The 20,783-nt window shown below is 40.7% G+C and overlaps 1 protein-coding gene across 5 annotated transcripts in view; it reads left to right on the top strand.

Moving 5' to 3' along the window:
* ZMIZ1 (zinc finger MIZ-type containing 1) overlaps positions 1-20,783 on the top strand; it is a 371,096-nt gene that overhangs the window by 96,956 nt on the left and 253,357 nt on the right. For all 5 annotated transcript variants that reach the window (XM_042457113.1, XM_042457112.1, XM_042457114.1 and 2 more), the window contains exon 3: positions 2,897-2,974. The gene's annotated coding sequence lies outside the window, so the exon portion shown is untranslated. The remainder of the gene's footprint in view (positions 1-2,896; positions 2,975-20,783) is intronic.

Genomic DNA, 20,783 nt, shown 5'->3' on the forward strand with positions numbered 1-20,783 from the left:
GTTCCCCCTCCCAAAGAATGATTATAGATGCAAAAAAGAAAAATGAAAAATTAATGAAAAATAGAAAGAGTAACTGTACCATGACTGATAGATGTATGCTTTCCAACAGTTGGGGCTCAGAATTTTGCACAGATGTATATTCTTGGTCGTGAAGAGGCATAAATTAGTGTATGTTACCGAGTTATATGACAGTTGTGCTACAACATGCTCTTCATCTCCCCCAACCCACATAAATGTTTGTTACTTGTTATCGTACTAGAGACAACTTTAGTATCTGAGTACATATTTTTAGAACTTCATTGAAACTCATATTGCTGCCAGAGTTTGCCTTTCAACAGATGTAAGGGTGGCTGAACCCTTTCTTTTCTACTATATTTCTCTGTTTTTAATGTTTGGTAATCCGATACACATCATCTTCCAGTTCTGAAGTCTATCTTGGGGATCGCCAGTGCTGATGTTATTGTTTCCTTCTGCTATCGTTTTCATCCAAATTCTCTCAACTTGACTTCTGTCTCGAAATCATGGATCACCAGTCTCCTCACAGATTTATACATCATTTATATATAATGGATGTCCCTCCTTTTATGTTTGGTTATTCCTGTAGATTATACCTCCAGTTAGTCCATTCCCCTCTTTCCCCACCAGATTCTAATAATGCCTATTAAATGATTTTTGTCTCCCTAGGTTCATAGTTCAAGTTCATCTTGTTTCTCATGCTTTTACAGTAGTACACAGAAACCATGGATCATTCCCTCCACTTATTTTTGTAATTTGCAATTTTTGTGATTTTGTGATCTTGGTCATGTTTTCATAACACAACTTCATTTTACTATACATTATTGTCCTCAGAAATATTTTACCCATCCACCACAAGAATCCATTTAAAGGCATCTTGATCAGATTTTCAAGTCCCTTCACCACTGCTGAGGAGCTTTGCCCAGGATTGGGTAACAGGGAGCAAGCTGTTACCTCAGGCCTTCTTTTGAAAAGAGAAAGTTGCAGTGTGTGTGTGTGTATACACAACACTAAATCAAACCACGTGTGCACCGTCCAACAAAGTTTAGCATTGAAGCTTTGCTGGGATATGGACTGCTGACTTCAGTCCTGAGAGAAGCAGGAATCTGTACAAAATGTTTGCATCTCATAGTTTGTGTCACCACTACTGATGTGGCTGCTGTCTCTCTTCCTCAGTGCAGTGACTTTTCTGCTTCTCCTGCACTTGGGCTACATGAGTGTCCTTCTCCCTTCTCCTCCATCTTAGCAACAGCACTGACAGAGTGCCCCATCTCCTAAGTGGCAGCCTCCACTAGCCATAGTGAAACCATGTCAGAGAGACAGGGAAATAATGAGAGAACAGGGAGAAACTTTCTCCCCCCTGCAAGAACAGAGGAGAGAAACTGCACTGTTTTCAAAGAAGTTTTCAGATAGGATCTCACAATGGAGAGAAAGTTAGTAAATTGTTCGATTTCCCTTGAGGGGATCATTTTCAAGAAGAATCACATCCTTAATTTATACTTGGCTATGCACAAGCCCTGTTGAAGGAGGATAGTATATTTGCCTTTTTAGAAAGGGATATGATATATTAAAAGCTCCAGATTTAATCCCCAATACTTCTAGACAAAGGGATTTCAGACAGGAAGGAAAGAGAACGTTGCTACTTTTGGCTTTGAAAAACCACTGTCAGAATCAACAGCAGTTTTTTTATATATATTAATGATTTGCCACAACTTTTCATGTTCAGAGATTTCTGGATGAGAGCTTTCCCAGCTTTTTCCCAACTTTTCCTTCCTGCCTTCAAAACATTATTAAAGATTCCAGCATGACTTCATGAACAGTTTTTTGTGGGTTTTTCGGGCTATGTGGCCATGTTCTAGAAGAGTTTCTTCCTGGCGTTTTGCCAGCATCTGTACCTGGCATCTTCAGAGAATGATTTCATGAACATTTGAAAGTTCATATATATTTTTGTGGCATTCTCCCATTGTGGCTTTTCATACTTATAAAAGTGAATTTGGAGGGCATGCTCGGCTGCTGAAACAGCATACATAATGCACATTGCTTGCAAACATCCTTTAGAGCATGGGTGCTCAACATGAGATGCCCACACCCCCAGGGGATGTGAGATGGAATTTCAGAGGATGCAACAAAGAAATTTGTGTTCATCTAGGTTCAGTTTTCTTTTGTCAATCAAGGCAAAATCTAGGAGTCGCCTGAATCCACTGTAGGCGGCAGTCAGCAAGGAGGTTTCATATTTTGATAAAATCAAGAATGAGAAGCATGTGCAAAAAAGTCATTGAATTTTATGTTCACAATTGGAATTGATTTTACTATTTATAATTTTTTTCTCAATAAATTAGAATCTAATTCAGTGATGGTGAACCCTTTAGAAACCTAGTGCCCAAAACTCAAAGTCATTCCTGCACCGGGTGTTCCAGGGCGATGGGACTCCTGTGGGCAGGACTTCTGCCTTCTGGGGTGGGACCTCTGGGGTTAGGAATTCCTTGAAGACAGATGAAGGCATGAAAGGGACAGAAGAGGAACAGGTAGGGGGAAGAAGACGAACAGCTGTACCTAAAGGGACAACTGAAGCAGACTGGTAGCTTGGAGTGGCTTCTGGTGGCTCCAGCCCTGGTCACTCCCTGTTTGGTGCAGAACCACAGCAACAAAACACCTTGGTCCTGAGGCCGGCTGCCACCATGGTCTGCAACGGACCGTTGGCAAGGGGCAGGGGCTTGCACTTCTTTTAAGACCACGTCTGGGCTGCCTGTGGCTTCACCCTGATCCGAGGGGTGTGTAACCTGAACGTGGAGCTTTTGTCTTATCCTGCAGTTCATTTGTGGAATTAAGTATTCCTAGCACTCTTGATTATAATGTGTTTTTGTTTTGTTTTTATTTGTAGGAAAATCTTGTTATGTGAAGTTTCAAAGGAACTAGTCACTAACTACTGTTGGATAGGAGGTGGTTGTGGAACACTCAGGTAAGACAATTATCTTTGAACTGTTTGGCTGTTAATCTATATATTGAATGTTCTTTATTTATTCATAACCTTTGTTATGTACATATATAGCCTGCTCCAGGGTATGCCAAACCATAAATATATCTCGCACATGCACGCTTGGCCCTGACATGCAGATGTATTAGTGTTCTGCTTCATGCAGCACAGTGTGGATGGAGATAGGTGGAATGAATGGAGCCAGAAACTGATGTCTGAATAGTATAATTAACATTTTTTAGGTGTTGACTCTTGGCAGGCATGGGGTGTTACTGGTTTCTGTTTTAGGTAATAAAATGCCTTGGAGCAGCACTACACATGTTTACACTCTCACTGGGTAAAGCACTATTTGTATGGTTCAGTTTAGATGTAGAAACAAGCCATGGTTTTTCATTACATCCAGGAGCCACGGCAAGGCTTCTTTCTCCTTATTATATTCATGAGCTGCAATGAAGCTTAGGGTTCTCCACTTCCTCTTTTCTTTTCATAGGTGCTGGAGGAGTGGTCATGAGAAGTTTCCTTTTATGGCTTTCACATGTTCTGACAAGTGGAAGAACTGTGGTGTGTTGAAAACCACAAATAGACACATCTCATCCCCACTCCTTATGATCATAAGAATGGACAACGAGACATGAGAAAAAGTACAATTCTCAGTTTTGTTGCAGCTCATGAACATTTTAAAAAATGGTGCTTTGTTATGTGTGAACTCGTTGCTGAGCCTGTTATGGTCCTACTTTTTTCTTTTTAGGCTGTTCTCATATATGTCTTGTAATTTTGGCTAGATTTAAGCGACTGATCTATTTTGATATGACAGTAATCCTGGCTAGGCAGATGTGTCTATTCTTGCCAGTCTCTAGTTGATGTCATAGGAAGGCCTTTGGGGTTTGCTTTTATTCTCATGTCCACATGTAACCTGACTGAAATTAAGCCACACAATTATTATTAAAGTCAGTCAACTGAAAAAGGGCAACTGGGGACAAAGAAAGCTACCTTATGTGAGGCCAGACTATTTGCCCAATTAAGCCTAATTTTGTTTGCTTAGATTGGTAACAGCTTTTCTGGGTCTTAGGCTAAAGCTTGTTGCATCACTTGTAAATGGGCCCATTTAACTGGAGATGCCAAGGACAGAACCTGAGATCATCTGCATGCAAAACATGTTTTCTGCCACTGAGTTATAGTCCTTTCTGCAAGCAAATTAGTTGATAGGTTTCAGAAGCTTTTCAGCCAATGCCTTCTGCTTTAGGTATGGGAAAACATGGACACCTGTCTAGGAAAATATTTTTGGTTTGTTAATCTTCAGACCTGGCCTGACTATTTTCTTACTCACAATTGTGCATTTTGCCCCCACATTGACCTGCAATCATATAATATTTCTTACAAATGTATAAGTCAGTGGATGGTTTGCTCTAGCATGCACACTTGTATGTACAGATTCTAAAACAGAGTGCAAGAAAGTGGTTCTTGTATTCTGGCTACTAAAAAAGACAGAGCAGAGCAGACTGAATTTGATTTATTTCACTGTGTCTCATATATGGTATAGCAATTATTAGTGTGGCTGTTAATGTGTAGGGCATGGACCAGGCAAACTTTAGTTCAGATTCTTGTTCAGCCATGAAGCTTGCCAGATGAGCCTGTTTCAGTCATTGTTCTTCAATGTAATTTACGTCAAATGGTTATTGTGGGAATAAAATGGCAAATCCTGTGCACCATCCTCAGCTTCTTGGAGTATGGGTGAGATATAAATACATAATTAGCCATTACAGTCTTTATAAAGGTTGGGCTAGAGCACCTCATTCTATCTCTATAAAACTCTGCATTTTGACATACTATTATTTCTGTATAGTTCTTTCCATATAGTACAATGTAATGTACTTTGCCCTTCTTGGCCCATTAATGTATCTTCTTGATAGTCTAAGGTAGGATTAGGCTGAGTCAGTGTCTGTATTCTTGGAAACCATTCTGTACTTAAGGGAATGTTGTAACTGTTCTTTGTTTGGGGGAAAATATTTGGAAAATATTGCACTTAATGAAATTTGTGCAGAGCTCAAACATTCAGGCCGTGTGAGACAACCAGTTGTGGGGAAGGGGGCTAAGGAACTAGGATAGTTAAGAAAACTTTTCATATTTAACCATAACTGTACTCTTCACCTCATGCATTTCTGTTTGGCAAGCTGCTGTGTTTGATTTTTAACCTCTTCTTTACAGACACGAGCATACACACACACACTCCATCTGTAATATGAGGGTAATAAAGATGACTTATCTTACATGGCTGTTGTAAGGGTATCAAGAAAATATATGTGGAGCATTTTGTACATTCTGTGGCTGACATCCTGTTAGTGACTTATGCACATGCAAGAGCAGCTTTTGCACACATAAGTCCCTTTCTGGATGGGTCACTGTGGGCTATTTTCTTGCCCTTGTGTTTTGTCCAAAAATCTCTCACAGCTGGTAGCTTTCAACCCCTGGGATGGGGTGCTTCAGCTCCTTTTTAGCAGAAGAAAGAGGAGAGAGGAGGTGATTCAGACCACGAAGATCCAATTTTGCTACTCTGAGCTCATAAAGGAAAGAAACAGTGAGTTCACTCCATTGGAGAGTTCACCTCCATTTCTTTTCTCCCCTTGTCCCCCCCAAGTTGAGACAGGTCTGAATTGCCTCCCCTCTGTTCCCTTCCTTATTTGTAAGTGATAGCGCCTGAGGCTGACAGCTGCTGGCAGTGGAGGATGTGGGGTTGCACATATAGAGCTATACCGATATAGGATCTTTGCCGACAAGTGCTGTATAAATGCTATGTATGATTAGAATTATCAGCATTTTATTAGGTACTATAGTTGATCCTGAGGAGGCTTCTCTAAGGTCAAGATGACAAGCTACACTGTTTTAACCTTATCATTGTTCTGCCTTTAGAAGCTCCTATACCTATGTGTTTTTTAAGTGGAAGTGAACTGCCAATCTAACAGCAGCACTCAGCATTGTGCAGATCCCTCAGCCCTCCCATTATAGTTTGTATGCTACAAGAAGACTCTTTCTTTCTGTATTCAGAGCAGCACATACTCTGCACTCAAATCGTCTGCACTGAGAGAACTCCAATCCCATGTTCAGAGTAAGCCATGGAAATGTAATAGCTTAGAGGTTCATAGTGCAATATTTTCTTCTACTTCCAAGCACCAGATTTCCCCCCTCCCCGAATAATTTATAAAAACAAAGAGAACGGAAGGGCTGTAAAGGGAATGGAATGCTATCACTGTTGCTCTCTTTTTCTTAGCTTGGGTTATTTAGTTTGCATGCAATGGATTTTTGTATTTGTATATAATTTTGAATTTTTTACAGTGAATTTCAATATATGCACGTATGTGTGTTTATGTGGATGTGTATAGATGCATGCTATGGATTTTTGTACTTGCTTATAACTTTGAATTTTTATAGTGAATTTCAATATATGTACGTATGTGTGTTTATGTGGATGTGTATAGATGTGTATATGTGTGTGTATGTATACAGGCATACACACACCTATATAGACACACATACATGTGCGCGTGCACACACTTACACACAGTTGGCCCTCCACATTTGCAGTTATTTGCAGTTTTGATTAATATGTTCTCTCTAGGCATTACTAGGTCCTCCAACACAACTCTGCCAGAAGTTGACTATAGAGTTGTGCTTCAGAACCTACAAATCCCTAGAGAAAACACTTCTCTAGGCATTTGTGGGTCCCCCAGCATGATTCTGCGGTAAGCTTGTGGCAGATTTTGACCAATGCCACATTACAGCACTACTCTCTTATAGTGCTGCTATTCTACTTTTACTGCTCTGGCTGCCTCCTCTTGCCTAGAGGCTTGTAGTTCAGTGAAGCCTAGGAGCTCTCTGGCTGAGGATTCTAAATGCCTCCTCTTTAAACTGCAAATCCCAGTATGCAACAGGAGGAAGCAGCCAGAGCAGTAAAAGTGGAATAGTAGCGCTATAAAAGTGTAGTGTAGTAAACCAGAGAGTTGCAGTGGAGACTCCTAGAGAGGTACTCAGGAAAAAAAGAATAGTGTTTTTTATTTGTGGTTTTTCCACGTTCATTCCCGCTAACCCCAGTGAATTTGGAACAACCACTGTATACACACACACACACACACACACACACTACTTACAGCACTGAGGAAAGTAAAATCATGTTTAACTCCACCTCTAGTCAGGCTTAAGCACAGCCTTTCATCTCCCATCCCCTGACATCTAACTCTTCTTTCCCACTTCTGTAGCCTTCAAGAGCAATTTTTCTTGGGACCTTATCACACGCAGGGCAAACACGGTTGAAACGTCATCCAAATGTTGCGGAAGTGTCAGGGTCTGATCATGCCTGATGCTTCTGAAGTGCAGTTGAGGCTTCCTGCTATGTTCTTGTCATGGAATCGTTCGCGGGGAAGCCATTTTCTGAATAACGGGATATCCCATTATTCAGACAATGGCTTCTCCTGGCTCCCCCGCAAACAATTCCATGACGGAAACATAACAGGAAGTTTCAATTACACTTTAGAAGTGCCAGGCATGATCACATCCCTGGCACCTCCGCAACGTTTGGGTGACGTTTCAACCACCTTTTGCCCACTGTGTGATAATGTCCTTGCCCTCAGCCTTGCACACTCAACACAACACTTTTAGTCCTGCTGGTCTAAGCATCCCTTTTATCCAAATCACCTTCTTCTCCATTGCTATCTATTTCCTCCTAAGGTGGCCAGGATAAGTAGCTCATGACTACAGTGGTAGGTTCTGCTTCAACAGGCTTTACTCCATTTGTTAGTATTCTTTGAGACTGTGTTGCTGATGAAAGGAAATGGTGGGAATTAAACCCTGGAGTCAGACCCTTTGTCCTTTTGTACTGTGGGACTGCTTCTGCTTAGGACGTTTTCCTCAGTGTTGTAAGTCCAGGGAAGTGTTCTCTGTTCTGTTGCACTAAGAGTTCTTAAGGGTTTTCATAGAATGACTTCTATCCTTCCCTCATCCTTACCTGGGCTGATTGATTCTCCTCAAGACTGAGTTGTGTGCCAGCATTCAAATAATATTCTTTAAGGAACTTCCACTGCTTATGTGAATAAAGTAATAAAGTGAGGGTTCTATAGTGATAACATAATGGGCTTTATTTGGGAGTTTTAGATTCTGATCCCAAACACCACCCAAAAGCTTACCCAGGTCACTTAGAGCCAGTAATATTTTCAGCCTGCCCTGCCTCCCAGGTTAGCTATAAGGAAATAGAGAAGGACAGTATTTAACGTCTCTGTTCTTTCTTTAAATGCAGAGTATCAGCTGGAATTAAGAAGCAGTGAGGATGGAACAATGCAAGTTCATATACTGTAGATCGCTAAACCTGGTGAAATGTTTTCTTAGCTAAATGTGGTACTGCTAATAGATGAGGCAGTATAATGTAGGGGATAGAGTTTTGGACTTGGATCCTAGATTCAAAGCTCTGCTAGAAGAAAAGAAGAACTTGGTTAGATGCTTCTGGAAAGCATTGAAGCAGCTATGAAGAAAAAAACCATCCTATGCCCTTGCTATATTGTATTTAGGAGCAATGTTGCCTCTGATTCTGGAGATTCATTCAGTTGGCTTGCACCAGTTCAAAGAACCAGTTGTTAAAATTGTTAAAAGGCAGGAAGGCTGGGGAGGTTAAAGAGGGAACCAGGAGTAGTAGATAGAGACTTGATCAGACAAGGAGGACTAAGAGGTGAGAGAGTCAGAAGGAGGGAAGGATTGGATCCTTTGGTGCCATAGGGGAAAGCTGGTTGCTAACTACTGTATTTTGAATGACACCACTGGGATGTTCCATTGTGCCATCAATAGACGTATTTTATTTAATCTTTTAAAATGCAATCTCAGCTAGTGGACATAACTACAAATTGTGATAGGAAATAATATAGGTTAATTACAACCTGTCAGGCTTTGGCCAATGTGACTTCTCTTTTGTTGTGAGGACCATCGTATGTATTGATGCCTTACACTTCTTGAAGGAAAAACGAGATTAAATGTGTTCAAATCAATAAATAAAAAGTTTAGTTATGACACATAACACCTGCAAAATTGGTTCTTATTAATTTCAGTGCAACTTAAGTCAGAGCGTTTCATCCACTTTCATTTCCTCTCATCTGCTTAATTTAAATTCTGAGCCTGCTAGACAAATTAAAATCTCTCCATATTTATGAGTAATTTGTGTAACTAGCCCTGAGCCCTGGAGCTGTGAATGGTGTATAAATGGATAAATTAAGAGCACAATCTATTTTATTTATTTTATTTAAGCCATTTTTAGCTGCCTCTCAAGACCATAGCTTTCCCAAAGCTGCTTACAGAATAAAAACAGTACAAAAATATTAATAAAATCATATTAAATAAACGTGATTTTAAATAAACCATTACATTTTTTGAATTATCCATCAGCAGTGAACTGATTTTTTTATAAATTAAAAGCCAATGAAAGCAGGTGAGTTTTTAAAACAGTCTGGAAAGTACCTCTAAATGGGGACCAGCCATATCTTTCTTGGGAGGGAATTTCATAGGGTGGGGGGGGGGGGGGGGGGCACCTTTTCTACTGGAAAGAAGTTAACAGGAAAACCACAACAGTATGACTGTGGTCTTCACAGTAGACTACCAAGCCTACCAGCTGCTTAATAGTAGGTTCAAATTAATTGGTACTTAAGATAGAGCTGTCCCAACTCAAGAGCCAAAAATATTCCACAGACAAGAAATTGAAAGTGGTAATAAGCTCCATATTAATAATAAGGATAGTGCTATCCTTTCCCCCTTCTGTGTGTGTGTGTGTGTGTGTGTGTGTGTGTGAGAGAGAGAGAGAGAGAGAGAGAGAGAGATCATGCTACTCCAATATGTACATTTGTGTATGTTAAAAGAAAATTCATCCCTAGTTGAGGTCTCCATGTGGTTCTCAAGAACTGACCTATATGAGAGCATGTACCAGCAGTCCATTTGGATGTAGGTAACGTGTGGAGGCTAACAGCCAAGTTATGCATTTGAATTTATAGCAGAAATTTTTTAAAATGGTGACATCAAGAGGGTTTTCCTGCACATTGATGAAATACACTGTTTTTAAATAAGGGTTAGGACTGCAACTCTGGAGACAAGGGTTCAAATCCCCGCTCAAGCATAAAAACACACTGAGTTATCTTGGGCAAACCACAGTTTCTTAGCCTCAAAAGGTGGCAGTGACAAACCTCCACTGAAAAAACTTGCCAAGAAAATCCTATTATTGGTTCATCTGCTCACCCTAATTCAAAAGTGACTTGGAGGCACACAGTAACATACTGAAGACAAGTAGAGATTTTATTTTCTTGGAATGCTGATAATCTTGCAAAAGTGTTTAACCAGGGACAGAAAAAAAATAAAGCCACATGTGGTCCTCTGGCAATATGTGTCCACCTCAAGGCTGTTCTTGCAGACCCCAGTCCCCTCAGGCTCTTCACATTTTGTTTTATGGCCAAAAAAAAAAAAAAAAAAGTGAATTGCCCCCTGTAAGTTTACAAGAGTGCCCTTACGCGCATGGTTTAAGATGAAAAAAATAACTGATGTGAAGTTGAAGGCTTTCATAGCTGGCATCTATAGTTTTTTGTGGGTTTTTCAGGCCATATGGCCATGTTCTGGAAGAGTTTCTTCCTGACGTTTCGCCTGTATCTGTGGCTGGCATCTTCAGTGAATGGTGGCATGGAGTTGTGTGGGGTATATATACTGTGTGACCCTTGGTTGAGAGGAAGTGATTTAAATGTTAATCTCTATGTTTGTCAGTTGGTGAATGGCAAGGCCTCAGGGTGGCAGGGTTGGAGGATTCCCAGCAGACAATGGATCATATCCTCCTACCCGGAAGCCTTGCCACTCACCAATAGACCAACACACAGATTAACATGTAAATTACTCCCTCTGAACCAAGGGTCACACAGTATACACCCAACACACCTCCATGCCACCATTCTCTGAAGATACCAAACACAGATGCAGGCAAAACATCAGGAATAATTTTTTCCATAATATGGCCACATAGCCTGAAAAGCCCACAAAAGACCATGAAAAAATAACTGTTGGGCTTCCAGCCTCTCATGTTGTTGTTTAGTTTGGGGCATTTGGGACAGTTGACCATTCTCAGGAGGTCTCAAGAGCAAAGGAAAAGAAAAGATTCCTATACCTATTCCAGTTGCCCACTCTTGAAATAAGTGAAGATAATCTCTTCTCAAACCATTTTCAGTTCCCCAGCCTCTGTGAGCTAAACACACAAACTAAACCTCATCTGCTTTTGATCCTGAAATAGTTTATTTTTGGCAAGTGTCACCGTAAGCAACATTCAGTAATCTGATTTGATAGCTGTCATCTTGAGAGTTGCAGTAATGCAAACAAAAGATGATCACTCAAACGAGGTTAGAGTGAAGAGTGGTTTCTCAAGTCTTGCTGCTGTTGCCATGTGGAAGCCTCACATCAAATTAGAGGAGTGTGGCATTAGTTCTTCTCACTCTTGGTAACCTGATGTTAAGATCAATGCAAATTGGGCACTCTCTGGCTGAGATCTTCTTGGATTCTTTCACAGTGTAACTATGCCACCCATAGCAGGATGCAAGAGGTCCTCAGTTCAATATTAGTGTCTATTGACTCAAACTCTTTCTTTCATTCCTGGAAACTCAGCACAAAATGGCAACCAATAGCTTGTGGAGTAGCACTGGTTCACAGCCCACTGCTTGGAGTAGCACAGGTCTAAGCCACTCTTCCCATAGCACTTTACCTCAGATGATCCCCCTTTTCCAAAAGCCAGGTGTTGAGAAATGGTCCATTCAACACATGCAACTGTTCCCTTCTGAGGTCACTTCTATACTGTACTTTATCCTACCTGTGCATAAGAAAGTGCACTAGCACTAGCGTAACGGCTGACTAAAGTAGCATTTCTGGTCTCTCTTTTCATCTCTTTATCTCTAGGGAGGCTTTCTTCAAACACCAAAGATGGTCTGATTCACATGACTTAGAGACTTGTTTTAAAATTTAGTTGCCCTTTGTTAAAATAACTTGAGGCATGCATGGTATGGCAAGATGGTTGCATGCATAATGCCTGCAGTGTCCGTTGTTTTCCAGCTTTGCTGACCATGACCATTTTGTTGTTGTGGGTCTTCAAGTCATTTCCAACTTGTGGCAACCCTAAGGTGCGCCTATCACTGCATTTTCTTGACAAATTTTGTTCATGGGATTTTCCCTTGCTTTCTCTCTCAGGCTGAGAGAGTGTTATCTGTCCAAGGTTGCCCAGTGGATTTCCCTCACTGAGAAGAAATTTGAACCCTGTTTTCCAGAGTACAAGTTCAGCATTCAAACCAGTACAACATGTTGGCTCTCACCAAGGCCTTATAGATCAGTAACGTTTGTACAATATGAAAGTGGAACACTTCCGCATTTGAAAGATAAGAATTACTTGGATTGAGTAGGTGGAATTTGAACTCCAGGCTGATCAGGAATGACAGATTGGAGGTGTTCTTAGTCTAACTGTGCTATCTAACTATCTATGAGTGTTTTTGTTTGGCATGGTATAGGGATTGCTTGGAAACAGAGAGGCAGTTTTGGCAACGGATTGATTGCTGAAGGGCTTTGTTACTATTCGGTTGTTGTAGTTTCCTTAATTTTATGTGCATTTTGTATTTGACTTTAATATGTTTCTTTTTAAATATTTGATCTTAGTTTGTATTTGAATTTGAATTTCAATTGAGACCCATTTTGGAGAGAGGTGGAATGTAAATCCAGTGAATAAATAAAGAATAATCATGAATCATTGCCCCAAAATATCCTTGAAATTTAAGCCAGTGGGCTTAAATTTGTGCCTTTAGTGAGCATTATCTACAAGAAATAACATTTTCATAGAGTGGGGATCTCATGTCTGAGCATGGCTCATTAGTGAACGGATCCTGTGCATATTTGTTTGCATGGAAGCCCCATTGTAGTCAGTAGGCTTCCCCCTGCCCCATTATATATTAATAGTATTGTAGCTTTGGGATGAACTGTTAGGAGACAAGTCCAGAACTAGTTTCTTCTGTGCTAGGGAGAAAGTGTGTTTCTCCTGAAGTGGTAACTTTCCGCAGGCAGGATGTTTGGCTTGTTTTCTGTAAGATGTGTGCTTATGGGTAGCTGAGGATGTATTTGAATTATATAATATCGCATCTCCTTTTTTTAAAAAAATGTGCTATGTTCTTTTCTCCTGCATATTTAAACTTGCTGTCAGTTTCTATCTAAGACAGGACTCCTCAGCATCAATTACTTTCTTGCCAGACATTTTTAGATCCAGCTTGAGTTTGTTTGTTTTATACACACTTTCACTGGACCTTGATATTGCAAATAATGCCTCTTTTTTTATGGCAGCTCCAATACACGACAATATTCTTTTCCCTGCAACTCATATGAGCTCCAATATGCAGTCACAGTGCAGGCTGAACCTTAACTCATGCTCCTTTCTTGTGTGTTGATTTAGATCTGTCTCTTTGCCTTCCCTTAATCTAGTTTTGTGGTGTTAAATTTCCTCTGAGATGATTACAGAAATATGAAAGGCCAGGAGAAGTGTGCGAATTCTAGGCCCCCCTTCCCTCCATGCTGTTGGTTATATAAATATGAATCTAAGTTGGAAATAGCAAAAATAAATAAATAAAACTGATGTGATGGATAAAGGATAATACGCTGATGCAGAAATTTAGAGTGGTGTGTGGAATTGGTTCCACAGCTTCAGTCATTCTTTAGGAATGTAAAGTATCTGAAATGTTTGCTACATAAATGGTCTGAGTGATCTTAATACTTGCCAACACCATTGTTGGCTAATACATACCACTAGTTGCACTCACACAACATCAATTAGTAAATGTTGTGTTGCAGGTACTAGATAACACCAGATGGCTAAGCAATTATGTTCCTATGTAATAATGACTTGAAAAAATTTTTTGGGGGGGGGGGGGGGTAGACCAGCTTCCATACTGGGAAGAATGGATGCTCATAATGTTTTCAGTCAGATAAAAGCAGTGTTTTGTAACTTCTATACACTTAGTGAATGCCAAAGATTTGCTATCGTTCCTTATTTTTCATAATATGTCAAGTAGATTTTGTTGTTTTCTGTTATCTGTTTTGGCTGTGGTGTTCTGGGAAAGAGACTAGGACTGTAAAAGACGCTAAAGTGTATTTCACAGTCACTGTAAATTGCCCAGAGTTTGTGGATTAAATTTTTCTACACAGTTTTATTGTCTGTCTGTCTGTCTGTTTGTTTTGCTAAAATAATGGTCACTCTACACGTTTGGAGGCAATTTTTGAGCCAAGAGCTCTATCACAAAATTTTCAGATGTGTGACATTCAAAGGATAATTGTGGTCATTCCACGTTTGAGTCCTGGAAGTACACATCAGCAGATACTCAAGAACAAAACTCTTGGACTTACATGTCAACCAAGGCAAAAAGTTGAACTGTTGTATGCTCCCCAAGCACAGCCATTTAGCTTCCCCATTCTCTTAATTTTCTGGTATCTTTCTTATCTGTTCTAGCAAGGTGTTTCAGGATGTGAAACAACCAAAAAAAGGATTTCCAGAGTTGTGAGATGCTGATATGAGTAACTACTGCTTTTGTTGGTACTCATATATATATATTAGCTAACCAATGGCTGCATGTTATAGCCTTTCTTTCTTTGTGAAGTAAACATGGTAGGAGTTTGGGAATGGGTAAAATAATTTGGACTCTGGTCTTTTATTTTCATGTGCATGAAATTCTCAGTCTCTCTCTCTCTCTCTGCCTTTGTGTGTAACATATTGATATAGGCATTTAAAAATACATTTTCTCTCAAAATAGGCATTTCTAAATATGTGTGGATAACCTTTTTTGAGCTAAGAGCTGTGTTGGGAACATTTGAGTAGTACAAAGTCAGTCAAAAACAGGGGGTGGGGTGCAGGGGAGTAATGCAAATCAGAGCAGTTTGTAAAAGTATTTGCAAAGATCTAATTTTTTGAGCCTCTCTAGAGGCAGAGTTGCTGAAGGCCACTTAATATGTCTAGAGCTCAGCAAATATCCTCCAAGTGGCACTATCAGCTTTCTCTCATTAAAAAAGGGGGGCCTTTATTAAACCAATCTAATGTTCACACCTGTGATCAGGATAGAAATGAATTATCAATTGACAACTGAGATGAAATAGAAAATTGCAGCAGCATCGAGAAATATTTCAATAGCAGCAACATAATCCTGTTGGCTGTGCATTATCTGTGGCCAGTATCTGCTGCTAGAAGAGCCCTCTATGTTATTTAAATGACTCCATCACATTCAGATCATTAGGAGGCATTTTATAGGATTGAGGTTATTTGGCAGAAAGTCAAGGGTGGCTTTTATAATGTGTTTACTTTTTCCTCTCCAAACACAGAGATTAGAGGTTTTACAATAACAATTATACCTTCTACTGTAACACTCTTTTCCCCTTGACTCAGTGCATCATATATTATCTGTAAGCCAACTTCACTGTTAAATACATATCTAAATAAATGCGTAGAAGAAGAAGGAAATCAGAATGTCTGATACGGTAAGACTTATTTAATGGCGTGAATTGCAGATTTGAAAGCTTTTAGGATTTTTAGATGAAAGGAGAGTTTTTATTTTTAGGAGTAGAGTATCATCTCTTTGTCAGTTCCATTACCTGTGACAGCAGAATAAAATAAATTGTGCAAAATAATTACATGATTGCATAATTAACAATTAATTAGCATAATTTTTGCAGGGCACAGAATATTATGCTGAATTGTGCGTGTGTATAGCTTATTTTTCTGCAGGGAATATGTATAACTCTGAATATAACTGTCAGTCTTAAAGTGATGTCCATTGCCAAATGGTGTGTCTGGGATTCATAATGGGCGGGATTGTAAATGCAGTTCAGGTGAAATGCTTAATCTGATTTGGAGGATACTGTTCAGCCTATCTAGAATGGGGTCATATTCACTGCTGAAAGATCAAATTAGTTTTGGGGTCTCTTTCAACTCCAACTGTTTTTCTAGAAGCCAAGGTATGAGCATCCACCAATGTGCTATGCTAGGCAAGAGCTGATTTGAGCACGGTTAACCATGCTCTGATAATGTCTCTTTTAGATTGCAACATATTATAGCCACCTAGAGTCCCTATATCAGGAGAAAAGTGGGATATAAATAAAGAACAAAATAATGATATACATGAAGCTATATTTTAAGACTGTTGAGAAATAAGCAAGTGCAAAATACAGAACCCAAGTAACAACTGGGAGTGAGTGTAGGGTTGCCATCCCTGGGGACCTCCAAAATGGGAATAATGTAGGACATCGTTTAAAAATGTAGGACTTTTTGTGTGTGTTTCCTGCCCAGGAAATTAAAAAAAAAAGTCCTACATTTTTAAACCTTGTCCAAGGCCTCGCTGGGGTCTGGGAGACAGCGTCTCCCAAGCCCCAGCAAGGCCTTGGAGGACTCCGTGATCGCGGAGCCCCAGCCAGGGCCTAGCTGGGCCTTGGGAGGAAGCGTCCTCCAAGCCCCAGCCAAGCCTGGAGGACTCCACAATCGCGGAGCCCCAGCCAGGGCCTAGCTGGGCCTTGGGAGGAAGCGTCCTCCCAAGCCCCAGCCAAGCCTGGAGGAATCAGCGATCCGAGGAGGCCCCAGAAAGGGATATCGTGGGGGGTGGACTCCGGTGGGAATCCCCCGCCTCCCCGCGCGCCCGCGCCACCTTCCCCCGCCTCCTCTCCTCCTCCCTGTGCGGAGGAGATGCTGCCTCCTTCCACCTTCGCCTCCTCTGTGCTGCCTGGGGGAGAGGGGGCGGAGGAGGAGGGTGGCGCGAGTGCTCGGGGAGGCACCGCCTCCAGCTTCGCCTCCTGCGCCCCAGGCAGACCTCGCTGCCCTCTTCTTCCTCCCCGCCTCCCCGAGGTGGAGGAGGAGGGCAGCGAGGCCTGCCAGGGGCGCAACAACCCAGGCTGCAACTGGGGGGCTCCCGGTTTTGGGGCTGCACCCGTGCCGGGAGGGTCCCCGGGCCCCCAAAATCGGGAAGTTCCTGGTTGCAGCCGGGTTATGGGAAGCCTAAGTGAGTGCCAGTTATGAAACTGTACAGTGGCTCCCAGGTTGTGTGCACACTGCAAAACCATAGCATTCTGAAAGTACTTTAACTACTTTGACTTTATCCTACAACATCCTGGATCTGATTTTGTGAGATGCTTAAGAATTCTCTGCTGAGGAGCTCTACTGCTACTGTACTACAGATTTCTAATCCAAATTAGAAATCCTAGGAATCTATAGGATGGTGTCACAGCACTCAAAGTCTTGTCAAACTAATCCAGTTTTGGACTATACATGCAAGCACAACCCTAGTCTGTTCTGGGTGGGTTCCAAACTGCTCATTTTAACCTTTTAAAGCCAGAAAAAACTTGGGTGTTAAAGAACCAAAAGACCTGTTCTTTTCTAAAGAAACTGTTTAGGAATTAAGCTATATGAGCCTATTTATCCATCTCTATAATACTCATAGTCCTCTGAGGTTAAGATGTATGGTGACTGAAAACAGAACCTTCAGAGTGATGTACCTCTGGACTTGCCTCCCGAAAGAGTTTTACTGTTACTATTGTTTTGGGGCATCATGTAACAAGTTTTTTATTTGCCAAGGCCTTTTAGATTTCTAAGTTTTTGTGTGTTTTCTTAGGCTGGGATTTAGTGCTGTTCTCTTTCCTGTCGTATATTTTATTACATTTTCGTATGGTTGTTGTTTTGTTACAAGCCACTCAGAGCTTGAGGTCAAGATAGTCTCAAATAAATCAAGGGGGGAAAATATTGTAAGCATTGCCACTTTATTTATGGATTCATTTGGAAACTACCTAGTAAAGTTAAGGATAGGGATTGAGCACGTGGCCATTACTGACTGGGTGAAGTTTGTTGACTACAATGTCAGTTCATTTTATCTTTACTCTCGAATCACTGGGCAGAACAATTGCTTGGCTGGTATCAGAGGGAGTTCTTGTGTTTTATCTGTGAGATGCTGAGGCCAAAAAAGTGTTTCATCAAATGTGTCCCTAAATAAGTTATGACCATGGGTTTATATAATTTAAGCTCCTTTTTCCCAGGACAAAATGCAAGAGAGATGGTTGGGGGGGGGGGGGGGGGGGGGGGGGGTTGCTGCTGTAATAAGCTGCTTTTACATCTGTTGTCGAGTATGAAACCATGGTGAAGGCCGACATAATCTGAGGTGTGTATTCAGAGGACAAAATGGTTGTGTGGTTCCACTGTTGTACTCTCACAGAACAGAGGCATGAACCTACCACAGATAGACTACTAGTCTTGTTGTGTCTGGCTTGATTTTGTGTTTGGTTATGTTAGTGGTGGAACAGTGAATCCATTCTGGATTTTAGTGTTAACCTGAAAGGAGCTGTCCAAAGTGCTGACAATAGCATTAGTACTATACTTCAGGGGGTTGAGCTTTTCAAGTATACATGGGCAATTTTCCTCAAGGTTTATGCACTCCTTTCAATGCTCTACTGTCTTGCTCTTAAGAAGCTTGCCAGAGGTAACAGAGCCAATGAAATATTAGTAGTGCTCAGCACAACACCAGGCCAATGTATGGATGCATCTGAGATACTGGCTGGAGTAGGGGCATGTAGATCAAGCTGAAGGTTTGGGTATATGGTTTGTGGTGTTCTTGAGCTATAATAATATCAAGGCTGCATGTTCTCTCTGCATTTAAAAACATATCACAATCCAACATTTCATCAGTTAATAATGGTTTATACTTTACCCTGTATAGAATACACAGATTGAGCAAATTTGGAAGTTTATTTTACTTTGCTTATTCTGCTTCTGCTTGCCATGGAGAAAGGTAAAGAGTCTGTGGAGGGTGCTGATGTTGCTCAGAGCAAAACCTATTGAGCAACAAACACAAACACCCCAGTTTAGACAATCTCACTGCATAGCATTGCCCACCTACCTTTAAGTCAATCTTTGCCTTCAAAGAAGCTAAAAAACTTTGATAAAAATATGCACAAAGCTGAGATAATCAGATGTGTCATTCTGTAATTAGTACAGAATCACACGTTGGTTTCCCTCTCCTTGTTTTTTCCTACTTCTGCAGAATTGTAGAAGGCACACACATGAATATTTCCACTTTTCCTGCTGGGGAATTTAATTGTTGAAGTTAATACAAGAATCTGATGGCGTCCTTGCACACAATGGTTATCCTTGCATCCCAAGACTAGTGAAATCAGAGGTCTTTACATAGCTATTGACATAACTAGGAGAAGGGTTTTTGCTACCATAAGTTGCAAGGTTTCTTAAGGTAGCAATTAGTTCTGTGGATGCCAGGTTTAGGATGGGCTGGAAGTCAGCAAGCCTGTCATCACTTCCTTGGGTTCCTAGCAAATCCCATTGCTCCAGAGCAGCCTTTTTAAACCTGGTGGTCTCCAGATGCTTTGGACTGCAATGCCTTCAGTTCCAGCCAACCTAACCAATGAACAGAGTTGACAAGTTGTAGTCTGAAAAATCTGGAGAACACCTAGCTGAGAAAAGCTGCCATAGAGAGATGAATAGTTCATTCTGTTTCACTCAGAGACTTGCCTTAAATATTGACTTAAATACACTGAAACCACTTCCAAAACAATACATTTGAAAACAACTTTTGATACATTGTTAAAAAGTGAAAACAGATCTCAAACTATGGATGCAAATCTTCAATTCTTTCAGATTACATCTTAGTCTTTGGGAGCAAACAAACATGATGTAACAGCTTATTTTTCCAGAAAGCTGGATAAAATAGATATAGATACAGTTATAAATCAGTATGTAAAGAGATCTTGAAGCACCTTTGAACCGAACTGAAAGAAAGTCTCAAAGGTGCTACAAGACCTTGGTGCATACTGATTACACAGACTAACATGGCTACATCTTTTGAGTTATAAATGAGATACAGATAATTAAATCTCTTCCTGAGGCAGAATTGTAGAAAAGATTGATAGGAGGATGGGCTGATCAGTATGATCAAAGACTTTAGATGAAGTGAAGGTGCAGATGCAGAACAGATTACTGGGTTTTTCCATTCCTTCCTATTTCCCAACTGCACTGGGTCTGAGGACCAGTTTACTGGCTCAGGACGCTCTGGCAACTATGTAAAATGCTAAAATGCAAACAGAAAAACCAAACCAAAATACAGATGGCTGGAGGTTGGTTTGGAAAAATGGCCACAGGGGAAGGGAGTGGATCTGCTTGTGGGGCCCTGCAACCCATTTAAAAGGGTTTCAGGAGATGCACCCCTGTTTGCCAGAAAAAAGAAAAGGTGAACCAGAAAAAAGAAAAGATGAAGGGGTTAATTGCAGTAAAAATGTTAGTATATGGTTCACTTATGCACTTACGCGCAGCTTAGGTGCAGCTTCCAAACTCTTAGGACACATGCATCATTTAAAGAGCATACTTCCAAAGTGACCCAAAGCAGCTTTATTTTGGCCTGTCTGTATGGGGACAAAGATCTGTTACGTTTGAAGCTGATACAAAATATGATCTTCGTTAAGTCAAGTATATATTGAATCCTCCAATCAACCAAAACTTAATATCATAGGCTTTAACCTTCGCTGCAAAAACAAAACAGAACCACCTAGTTTTACTGGGGAAAACAATATCCCATTGGGGAGTATTGGCTAATGGAGGGTTTTCTGCAAAAAGCCTGAGAGTAAGGCACACCATTCAGTTTTTGTCCACACTGTTGTAATGGTAATGGGAGTGCCAATTTAAGGTTCATTAAATACTCAGGCTAATCAGTAACCAGTCTGATTTTGATTTCACTGCCTTCAT

Source organism: Sceloporus undulatus, chromosome 3 (genome assembly GCF_019175285.1).
Source record: "Sceloporus undulatus isolate JIND9_A2432 ecotype Alabama chromosome 3, SceUnd_v1.1, whole genome shotgun sequence".
In the NCBI taxonomy this organism is placed as follows: Eukaryota; Metazoa; Chordata; class Lepidosauria; order Squamata; family Phrynosomatidae; genus Sceloporus; species Sceloporus undulatus.